Source organism: Prosopis cineraria, unplaced genomic scaffold, assembly GCF_029017545.1.
Source record: "Prosopis cineraria cultivar Desert tree isolate PC_DT_omini unplaced genomic scaffold, ASM2901754v1 PC12, whole genome shotgun sequence".
Classification (NCBI taxonomy): Eukaryota; Viridiplantae; Streptophyta; class Magnoliopsida; order Fabales; family Fabaceae; genus Prosopis; species Prosopis cineraria.
In genome coordinates, this window is record NW_026555343.1 from 30,895,553 (window position 1) to 30,907,435 (window position 11,883).

The 11,883-nt window shown below is 34.7% G+C and overlaps 1 pseudogene; it reads right to left on the reverse strand.

Moving 5' to 3' along the window:
- Positions 1 to 809: 809 nt before the first annotated feature.
- On the reverse strand, positions 810 to 2,911 carry LOC129287558 (peroxisomal membrane protein 11C-like; annotated as a pseudogene).
- Positions 2,912 to 11,883: the final 8,972 nt, after the last annotated feature.

Here is an 11,883-nt window from a genome sequence, read left to right on the forward strand (position 1 = left end):
AAAAAAACTTTAAATCTTATTAATTTTATCTTAAAATTTAATAAGTTTTTACATTTGCCCCCAATAAGAACAAAACGAATTATTTTTAATAATGGTTCCTAGCATTTAATAAGAGTAGAACGGTAAAGATCAATAAAGAAAGAGTAAAGTGTCCTATAAATAGGATTAAAATTAATTTTTTTCTATCCTATAAATGGAACTAGAGAAGTAACATGTAATATTAGCAATTTTACAAGTAAAGTTTGTGATGGATGGATATAAAGCAGGATAAATAATGCACAAGTAATGCAACGGAAGAATTAAAAATATTAATAATTTTATAAGTTAATAATTTAACAAGAGATGGATGAATTTAACACAGATCAAATAATGCTATGGACTAAACAAGTAATAAAAGGAAATTAACATGTAATATTAGAGGTTTTACAAATAAAGTTAATAATTCTCTTGAATCATTCAAGAAGTACATTTTAGTCATTTTGTTTCAGCATTTTATTTCATTACATTCTTAAACTCCAGTATTGTAATTTTTGAGTTTTTTAGGTCTTATTTGTAAGTGTCTATCGAGATGACTTTTTGACTGATATAAGGGGGAAAAGAAAAAAAACACAAAGGACCCTTTCAATAGATACTTCTAAGAAGAATAACACTCCTTCATCATGCTAAAACATTTTGTATTACATATAGGACCAAACAAAACATCATGCATTCATGACCTAGTTTCTGCTATAGGCAAACATAAAATGTCACAATATTGATACTACTTATAATGACATGCCGATGAAACCTCATTGGCCAGCATGCAGAATGCTCATTGCACAAATCCAACATTAACTTACAAACTTGTACAATTACTTTACAACAATGAAGCGTGATATGATTGGGCCTGTTTCTTCATCTTCACAGTATTTTGGACTTGTTTCAGGCAGGAAGTAATTAACTGTATTGCACAAACCAAAAAATTATTGTCAATGAAAATACTGAAACATTCCCAGCTACCAGCTTAAATCTCTGCAAATTAACATAAGAAGCATCACAAAGCCCCTCCAATTAGTGTCAAAGGAAAATATTTTTTAAAAACTGGAGTTCAATTTGGTGAGTGAACTAGCATTGGTATCCTTAAAAACTGACAAATGTGATCTTAACATCAACAAAATTGAAGGTAACGTAATCCTTTCGCTCTAGGATACTGATGGACCCAAAATCTTTTGGAGTGAAATGATGATAACTAATTAAATAATTTCCAAAGACAAAACTGATGGAACATGCATCTTCTAGTTCCAAGGACTCAAATGCTAGCTTATTTCATTTCCTTCCTAAACATTGTGATTACAATTCCCTACATATCTCAAGAAAAATTGTCAAAAGCTTTCCTTATTCGTTAGTGCCAGTGGATGGAAAATTAGACAGAGACAGAAATTTTCAGTGAAATCAGGATGCCCAAATAGTAGAGAAGCAGAAGGGAAACTATAGTGAGCAAGCACCTGATAGCAAGATATTAGGAAGTGACAAGTCCAAAGTCTCCAGTCACACAGGAAGTAACTTTCTTGGGTGCCAATTGAAGCAAACCAACTGCTACAATTATATCCATCCCTGCCTTGATAAGTGCAAGAGTCCTCTCATTTGACATTTTTTGTTTAGCACTATATTGCTCATTATGCCTCCATAAGGAATGGGGTTTGAGTAAATGTAGTTTTGAAATGGAGGAAAATACTGTCACTGTCCTGAGTATGGTGAAAATAAAAACGAAACTTTGAAGAACCAATACATCATATTTATTGCTATTCTTGAGTTCCTCTCTAACTTCTTTATCGAAGCAGAGAATCTTCCAAGATTCCCAAGTTGATAGAACATTCCATAAAGATGTTGATAGAGGAGAGGAACAAAGCATTTGCTTCTACATACACGTTAGGAGTATAGGGGAGAAAAAAGGGAGACACAGACCTCAACCACAGTGCTAAACACTGAGGAACCCATCCGACAAAAAAGTGATATTTTGCCAATTAACTCCGCACGTTCTTTATTCTGTAGATATGGACAACAAAATTTTATATATGTAACTTGATTACTCAGTGAGACTTTCACATTAATAATTCATGGGAAAAACTCAAAACTTTGGAAAACTTTTTGATTCCCACCTAGTAGATGCCAGATCTGCCAAGCCACACAAATTGATCAAGAAACAAGAAAGTTGACAGTAATGCATTTTTGCACTGAAAAAAAGCATTAGAAGGTAAGAATGTGAAATAAAATAAGAGGAATAACAAGGTGGAATGCTCTTTTAAAGCTCGTACCTTGCCCAACAAAATTAAGGGAAGGGGAATTCCACTTGGAGCTAGACTTATCTGAGCATGCAGCTCACTGACAAACTGCATGTTAAAATATCATTTAATTTGCAACTTCTGTTTGATGTTGGAATTCTTCTTTGAGTGTTAGAAGAGACCAATAGTTTGCAAAATATGTGTTATGAAACCTTCTTTCATTATTTTTCAAATTCTGTCATTGCAGAAACAAAAATAATATCCACATTAGTAGAGATCGCTTATTTTATTCATTTAAATAAATCAAGACTAGACCCAAAAGAAAAAGGAACTGAGAGAATGCAGACAAGTAGAAAGATTTTTTCTATAAAAAAATCCATTTTAATAAAATACAAGGAGAAAATTACCCAAAGGAGCAAGACAAAAAGAATATATAACTGTATGAACTACATGTTTAAGGATTATATATAACCTTGAATAGCCAAAGTGGCTGATTTGTCGACATTCTGTGCAATAGCAGGTTGGCCATCACTCAGACATTTGTAACCATTCTGTACTGCCCTCCAAATTTAATTGTGCCTGGCTTCAGCCTTGTTCAAAAATAAAACCAGAAGACCAACTTCGGCTCTGGTTGCACCCAATGTGCTCATCTTTTATGTTAATGAAAGCTGCAAAACAAAATTAAAGCAAATAGCTTCAGCTCTACTGCAGAATTCTGGTTCACTCAACAACATGCAAGATTAAAGAATCACTGAAATAAAGGAAAAGGTGTGACTTGCATATCTATCGAACTCGTACACAATAAGGTGTATAACTTCACACACATTGGTTAGAATAAGTACCAAAAACTTTGGTGAATTTCCTAACTATCAATCCTGAAGCATACTTAGTTATAACCCAAAGCAGAACCAAACAGCAAAGTTAGATAAAGCAAGTGTGCAAGTGAATTTCCTGACTATTCACGGAGGCAAACGACAAACGAACAAGAAACAGAGAGAGAACAGGAGGAAGAGGGTGAATGAAGGAAGTAGGAGATAAAATGGCTTGAAAACCAGAACCACAATGTTTCGCAGAATCAGAGAGCCTCTGTGTTGTTTGTAGCATTTTGGAGATAGGCATTGATACAGACAATTGATAATTCAAAGTAATGGGGATTAAATGTATGACCAATAGATAAAATTTGAAGCGAAAAGAATAATGAGAGCCCAATAACTACCTGTATTAACAAAGGCCATGTGTACCAGCATATTCATGGAGTTTTTTTTTTTTTTTTTTTTAATATGGCTAGAGCTTATTTATGGATTTCATTGAGTGATAATCTTCATATTCATGGCATAGAGATTCTTAATACCAAAAACATTTGAGAGATGTGGCTTTGTTTGAAAAATAAGTTTGGCATGCTTGTGTTCATGATTGGATTGCGCTACCAAGTTAAATAGACAAGTTAAATGCATACTATGAAACATCTCTATTTTTTCCCCATCTAAATTTTGTTTAGAAAAGTTGATAATAATCCCTAATTATCCTATACAGAGTGCGCTTATATCAAAACATAAATATGAGACACAGTGATAATAATTCTTAAGCTCATCCAAGACTAGTGCTTACATTTCAATGAATTCACATGAAATCTTGGCATGATTATCTGTTACTGCAGCAGATAGGCCCCATTCCCCCATGTACCACCTAAAAGCATGATCCGGATTCAACGCATCAGGATACCAACATATGGGATCAGGATATTTACTGCAGAATTGGTGCTTATCATCACAATAGAAATTACAGTAAAGTTTAAAATTGGATACTTGCTTATAGGTGAAACGAGGAACAACGCAGTAAAGCAATATGTGGGGTGATGGTTCAAGATTGCAAATGAACTTTGATAGCATTGGAGGCCTCTGTGATTTGTTTATATTCCATCCACTCTGGAACTCTGCTTCCTAGGTAACAAGCGCCAGCATCATATGCCACATCATCCTCTGTGGTTGAAGTCATTGAGAAATAAGTTAATTCTTCAATAAAGCATTGCGAACCCTCATCCAACTTTGCACAATTTTGGAAGTCAAACTTACACTGACCATAAACTCGAGGGTCATCAGAACAAACAGTCTCCAATGAAGTACAAGTATAGACTTGAGCCTCTCGCAGAGTATCAAGTAAATGTGATTCAAACTTGAAAGATGATTGATGCAAGCAGGCAATATCTCCACACTAGTTCTATTCAATGACAATTTTCGTGACATTGTTAAGCCTTTGATATTGTTAGGAATTCCGAGCAAGGATCTCCATCCGTCCAGATTTAATACTCTTAGATTACGCCAAGAATCAAAAAAGGGGCGCAAATCCTTCGTGTGAATTTTCTGCTTGAAATCATCAACTTCAAACAATTCAAGATTTGTCAAGCCATGCAACTCATTTATTGGAAGACTCCTCAATCTCTGACCATTAATCTTAAGTTCCCTAAGTTCCGTGAAATATCCAATTGGCAAATGCAACACTTCAAGTTTAGTCTCATTAAAAAAAAAAAAAAAAACACCTTTCTCAATTTCTTTGATGGCAAACATAATTTCTCGAGACTTTTACAATAGTGAGCTCTACAGTAACTGAAAGATTCTAAATGAGTCTCACTCTCAAGACTCTAATTTCAAGCACTTAGATACTTCTAATTCAGCAAGAGACTGAAGAGATAAAATAGATGGATGAACATCAGGCAAAGATTTGCAGTCATATAGATTTACACTTTCAAGCTTATGGGCCATAGAGAAATCAGGCAACTCCGTCAATTGTTGGGACCCTTGCAAATTCGTTAGTTTTATATTAACAAGATTCTGTGACAATGAAAAGAGAGAAATTATACAAAAAATCCTAATAATTTAATTATATTGAATACAAATAAAATATTAATTAGTATATAAGAACCTATACTTTATCCCAAAGCTTTTTAACATTGTTGTTTTGCATGTGAAGTTCAACAAGGTTCTCAAGCCAAGAGCTAATGGCAAAGACTTTAGTGGATATTGTGTAAGGTTGCCCTTACTAATACATCATTAACTCCCAAAGTCAAGGTAATCATGGGTTTAACTTCAAAATGAATTACCGAGTTTGTAAAATATTAAAATAGAGGTCTCAAGTTTTCACAATTTAAAATACTCTCATATACTTTTAATAGTATCAAATCAGAGTTTAAAACATACACAGAGGGAATCAAAGAAAGAATCCAAATATTTCCAAATAAACTCTAAAACAGTGAACTGTGCAAAAAGCAACACAAGTGCCATGATGGGTCTACCTTTGTGCTATGGGCTGTGGCACATTGCACAAAATTTAACTGTACATTTTGTTGTCATATGACAACACTTAGGATGAATTTCCGACACATCTCATTTCTTCATCCAATATTCGATTGAAGCAATCTAAATGTTTATAAAGTGCTTTCTCTTAACTCTAGTTAATGGCACAAGTTTCATAATCAAATTATATTTCTATTAAAAGTTGAACACCATTTACAAAACTCACTCCTTTTTCATATAAACTCATACCTAGGGTGCCTAAACCATAACATAAATTTCAAAAGCTTACAACAACCCTTAGACCACACTTAATAGACCATTTAAGACTCATGCAACACACCACATCCATTCCAATACACATACATCATAAATTTAACCCTTAACCTCTCAATTCACAAAAACACAAGGGGGGGTAACTTTGCATAAAATTATTAATATTTAACTATTGATAATCAGAATATACTTTACCTTACTTGTATTAGTATTTTGGCCCTATTTAAGCTTTATAACCATACATCAATAGTTTAGGGCACAAAATACACAAGATAATCCCAACTATAATGCAAGTAGTTAAAAGAATGATTTGAACTACTAGTTGGCAAATTAACAACTTAAATACACATAAAGATAAATTTAGAAGCCTACAATTAGGATTTACACACAATCCTAGGCCTCTAGTAGTTTTCTTCAATCTTGATTTGATGAGCTAAGCCCTAAAGTATTGAATAATGAGGGATGAGTACAACCACTCAGTAACTAAGGTCAAACTAGCTTATACAGTTGTATATTAATTAATTATGGATGCAAATGACAATAAATTCATTCTCACTATGCATAAAATCACATATAGCCTCGGCCACAAAAAAAAACAACTATGTGACCGAGCATGCAATACATGTCATCAGAACATATTGCAATTATGCATATCTTGGGGTCATAAAAATAACAACTATGAGCCCCTAAAATATGCTAGAACACAATAATAACAACTACGTGGCCGGAACAAAATGCATGATTAATACCAACCTTATATCTTCTCGATATATTTGATATGAAACCTGTAGCTATTAAGTGGCTACGCCCACAAATCAAACTAACTCAGCCTTTTACTTGTGAGGAGCTATCACGCCAAAGTTAACTCACTCACTTGTGTATCATGATTTCCCCTAATACTAATAACTATAGGGTGTCGTACCCCTAATCCAGCCTCCTCATGAATCGATGGACACCAATTAGGTTCTAGTCCCTCAAAAAACAAGTAGGACAGTCTTAAATTAACCATGGGATAATGGCTACCTCTCGATTCCAATGATTGGTGCCAGGCCAAACTTTTGATTCCAACGATAAGCCACCACTGCCATATGGATTTATCAATCTGCTCCTCTTTTTAAGCGAAACTTCTACTAATGATCATGCTATGTACATATTGTCACATGCTATGTCATTTTTAACCTAATTCATCACATCAAATCTCACAATTTTCTTTCTCCCTACTAATCCACATATCAAAAATCACATATACATCACACTGTGCATGCCAAATACCACATACCTCTCATTTTCATAATGTCATGCTCTTATCATCATCACTAGTCATATATATAGATAACAAGCATATGGTTCTCCACAATGCAAGACAATTCCAGGCATATAAATAATCACATTGTCAAAATTTGTATCAATAGTTTTCAAACACCAAACAAGTTCCAAATCACAAAATTTAACAAATAACCAATTAATAAACAACCATACAGACTAGATTTTTCTTTGGTTACCTCAAACTTTTGAGAGGTTAAAGGTTTACCCCTAAAAACAACCACTTCTAAAGCTTCCAAATTACTTGAATGGTGCCAAAAAATTAGATAATGTACAACAAACACAAGGGCATTCATTAATTTCCCTCTTGAGAAATTTCCAACATACAACTCCACATTCTCCCTTTCCTCATTACCATAAACTCATTTTCCATCATACCCAATGGATTTACTAGGTCCTAAAAACTCACATTGTTATTAATGAACCATTAAACCATCATTAATGGCCATCAAACACTCCCAACAACCTTATTTATTACCATTTTCATATATTAAGGGCCCTTAACAACCAAAAACTCATAAAATCATAAATGTGAGGTTTAAATACTTTAAGCAACACTCATTATATCCACTTTATCTAATGGTTTGTACCCATCTGTCATTGGTTGCCTCTGTGTGCTGCTGCGGATGTCCCTCACACCACGACATATAGCACAAAGGACTTTTCTTCAGTTCTTTCTAACCTTTTGATGCCCGGATAGCCCGACTTCACTTCAGCCCTATATTTAGAGTTGAGATCACAATCAAACATACTTCTTAGACTTCTTTAGCCACACACCATATTAATTCACTTAATTACTCTCTTTTACTTAACTAAATCCTGATTAGTTTTTGAAGATGTTACATATTAGTCCCAATGAAAATGCCTTAATTTATGGAAAAGACTCAAGATCAAAAGGAAGCTCTATATTATAATTTTTGTCAAAATATGAGGATTCTTAAATTTTTCATCTTTGCAAAAGTGTTAATCTTCAATTGTACAAATTTGATTTGAGTCATATTGAACATGATACCTTCAATTTCATCAGTTCCCTAAAAACAAAAAAAAATGATATTAAACTTTTTAAAAATAGTCTCATGAAAATAAAAGTTAAAAGATTGATGCATCCTTTCCTTATTGTGTTATTTTCCACTTCATCACAAGTTTCATTGGCATCTTTTAATTGACTATGTCTTTCATAATGTTTCAAAGATTTCTCACAAACTATTTGTTCACCCATTTCTCATATCAAATCATGCATTTTAATCTTTTCATGCTAATTTATTTTTATGAGACCTTTATCCATAAGATGTTCAATTCCACTATCTGCTTCAAAATCACAAGCCGTTAGCACACAAGTAAGGTTATCTCTTTGCTTTCTTACAAAAAATTTGCAATATCTAAAAATATTCCTTATCTATAGCATCTAGTCCATCATTACATACCTTCAATACATCTTGAATTTTCTAATGGGGCTGCTTTGGAGTTTTCTTGGCTCACTTTCCCAGTATGCTATACTTCTAGAATAAAAATGGGAACCTAATGTTGGAGACAGCAAACGCAGAGGTGAACAGCGAGGTACTAATTGCTCGAGTCGTATCCAGATGAACACTGTCCTTAAGAACTATTCCGGCACACCTTCGGTGGACCAGCAGTCCCCCAGGATTAAACGAGCACTTCCTGCGACGGAGTAAGGAAATAAAACAGCGGAGACTACGAACGAAAATAGACGAACAGAAGATCAGAGGAGAGGACGAGAACATTTTTCTGTCTGTTCTGTCCGCACCAATGTCTATTTATAGGCTGAGGAATGAGACACAAATGTTGGGTTATAATTACCGGTTAATGCTTCGGTTATACACACATTAAACAACAAACGTTCATGGATTAATGCTTCAGTTACACGCCTTAAACAACAGAAACGTGCACGTCCATTAATCTGAAAACGTTCAGCGTTCAATCTGGAGACGTTTGGCAGGCAAAACATTAACGCACAGGATTCGGTTTCCAGAAAACTGCCCAACGCCTCAAGTTCAACTTGAAAACAGTTAAATTAGAGGTTTTTCGGGTAAGCAAAAATAATTATTTATTTAACCATTTTTTTGTAAAAATAACCCGGTAAAAGGAACCTAGTGCCTCTTGAACTCGCGCGCAGGGGGGGCGAATCGGCTGATTTCAACTGCGATTGCCCTGAGTTGGCCTGTCTCATGTGCGCGAGGCCACTTCTCCTTCAAGCTCATTTTACTAGCCCACTTCATTCCTTAGTATATATTCACTAGGAGATGTCTTCCTTTAGTCAATGTGGGACTTTGACACACACACACTTTTGACACACATACAACAATCCCCCACATGTGTCAAAAGGATCTATATTCGTCTGTGTTATTCACACGGAGGATAATCACTTTGAATTTAGTGTCTGTCGACTTGAACCAAACCTAGACTAATAAAACTTAGCACACAAAAAAATTGGTGTAACTTTATTATTGAACCAACAGATCTTGAGCATGTGCTAGAGGTCTTATTAATCGGATTATACCCCCACAGTTTCTGTTGTTAACAACGGTTTTGCACGTTATCGGCCATGCGCTCGCCTGGTTTTAACAAATGCTCTAGAGATTTTGCCACGATCTCATAGGAGCGGCCCCACTCCACATTTGTATAGGTGTTTTCATCAAGTGTATCTGCAATGAATACACCATCCGTAAGGACTATAAAAACATTAAGAGCTTTAGCTCAGCCTCCGTTCAATGCATTCTAGCACTTTCTCAAGCCATAAGAAGGGACAAACTTCAGTGCTAGCAGAACTAACAAGTGACTTGTTCTTACCCATTGAACCTTCTTCATAGGATCTCCAATCACAAAGGTTGGGTTGCCATCACAGTTAATTTTAAACAGGCTTAAGTCCCATTCCCCTCGACGTTTCAATAATAAATTTCTTCCCTAGGGGTTTAGTTAACGGATCCGCCAGATTTAACTCTGATCTCACATAATCGATTGAGATGACCCCGTCTTTAACCAACTGCCTTATAATATTATGTCTCAATCGAATATGTCTACTTTTGCCATTGAAGGTCTTATTTTTAGCCGTTGCTATTACAGACTGGCTATCATAATGTAAAGACACTGATGGTGTGGGCTTTTCACCTATTGGAATACTTGCTAAGAAGTTTTTCAACCACTCAGCTTCAGTCCCAGCCAGCTCCATTGCAATGAACTCAGAATCCCTTGAGGATTTTGTGTTGATTGTCTGTTTTGCTGACTTTCAGGTTATTGCACCACCACCAAGTGTGAATATATAACCACTAGTGGATTTTGTCTCTTCTAAATCCGAAATCTAGTTAGCATCACTGTATCCTTCCAATACAGTGGGAAATCCACTATACAATATACCATAATTCATGGTACCTCTCAAATATCTCAAGACTCTCACCAGAGCCTCCCAGTGTTTACTGCCTAGACAGTGAGTATATCTACTCAATCTGCCTACAGCATAAGCTATATCAGGCCTAGTAAAGTTCATCAAATGCAACAGACTCCCAATAATTTGTGCATACTCAGATTGAGCAACTGGGTCACCCTTGTGCTTTTTTAATTGCACACTCGAATCATAAGGAGTACTCAAAGGAGCATCTTCAAGATGTCCAAACTTTCTGAGGATTTTTTCAACATAATGTTTTTGGGAAAGCAAGATTCCATTTCCATTCCTTATGATTTTTACACCTAAGATTACCTTGGCTTCACCCATATCTTTCATATCAAAATTTGAAGAAAGAAAATTTTTTGTTTCATTAACAACACACATACTAGAGCCAAAAATCAGCATATCATCCACATACAAGCATATAATCACACATTCACTATTCACAAACTTTGTATAAACACATCTTTCTACTTCAACAGTAGAAAATCCACCAGTTGTCAAAACTTGATCAAGTTTCTCATGCCATTGCTTAGGCGCTTGTTTTAAGCCATACAAAGACTTTACAAGTTTACAAACTTTATTTTCTTGCCCAGGAATCACACATCCCTCAGGCTGTACCATGTAAATTTCTTCTTCTAAATCACCATTTAAAAAAGCTGTTTTAACATCCATTTGGTGAACAAAAAGTTTGTAAATTGAAGCCAAAGCAATAAGAACTCTTATAGAAGAGATTCTAGTCACAGGAGAAAAAGTGTCAAAATAATCTATATTTTCTTTTTGAGTAAAACCCTTGGCCACAAGCCTTGCTTTATACTTATCAATTGAACCGTCTGGAAAATATTTTTTCTTAAAAATCCATTTACACCCAATAGCCTTAGCTCCTTGGGGCAAATCTGATAAAACCTAAGTTTTATTTTTCCTTAAAGAATCAATTTCAATTTCAATTGCTTCTTTCCAATATTTGACATCAGGAGAAGAAATAGCTTCATAAAAATTTAACGGTTCATCTTGTACTAGATAAGTGTAAAAGTCATCTCCAAAACTTGTTTCTTTCCTTTGCCTTTTACTTCTCCTTAAAACCAAATCCTCGTTAAAATTTTGTTCTGAATTCTCAACAGGTTTAGAAACATGCTTAATTTTCAAAGGAAAAATATGTTCAAAGAATTCAGCATCCTTAGTTTCTATAATTGTATTTTGGTCTAAAACATCACTTTTTAAAACTAAAAAGCGATACGCTGCACTTTGTTCAGCATACCCAATAAACATACAATCAGAAGTTTTAGAGCCAATTTTCCTCTTTTTAGGATCAGGCAATAAAACTTTTGCAAGACAT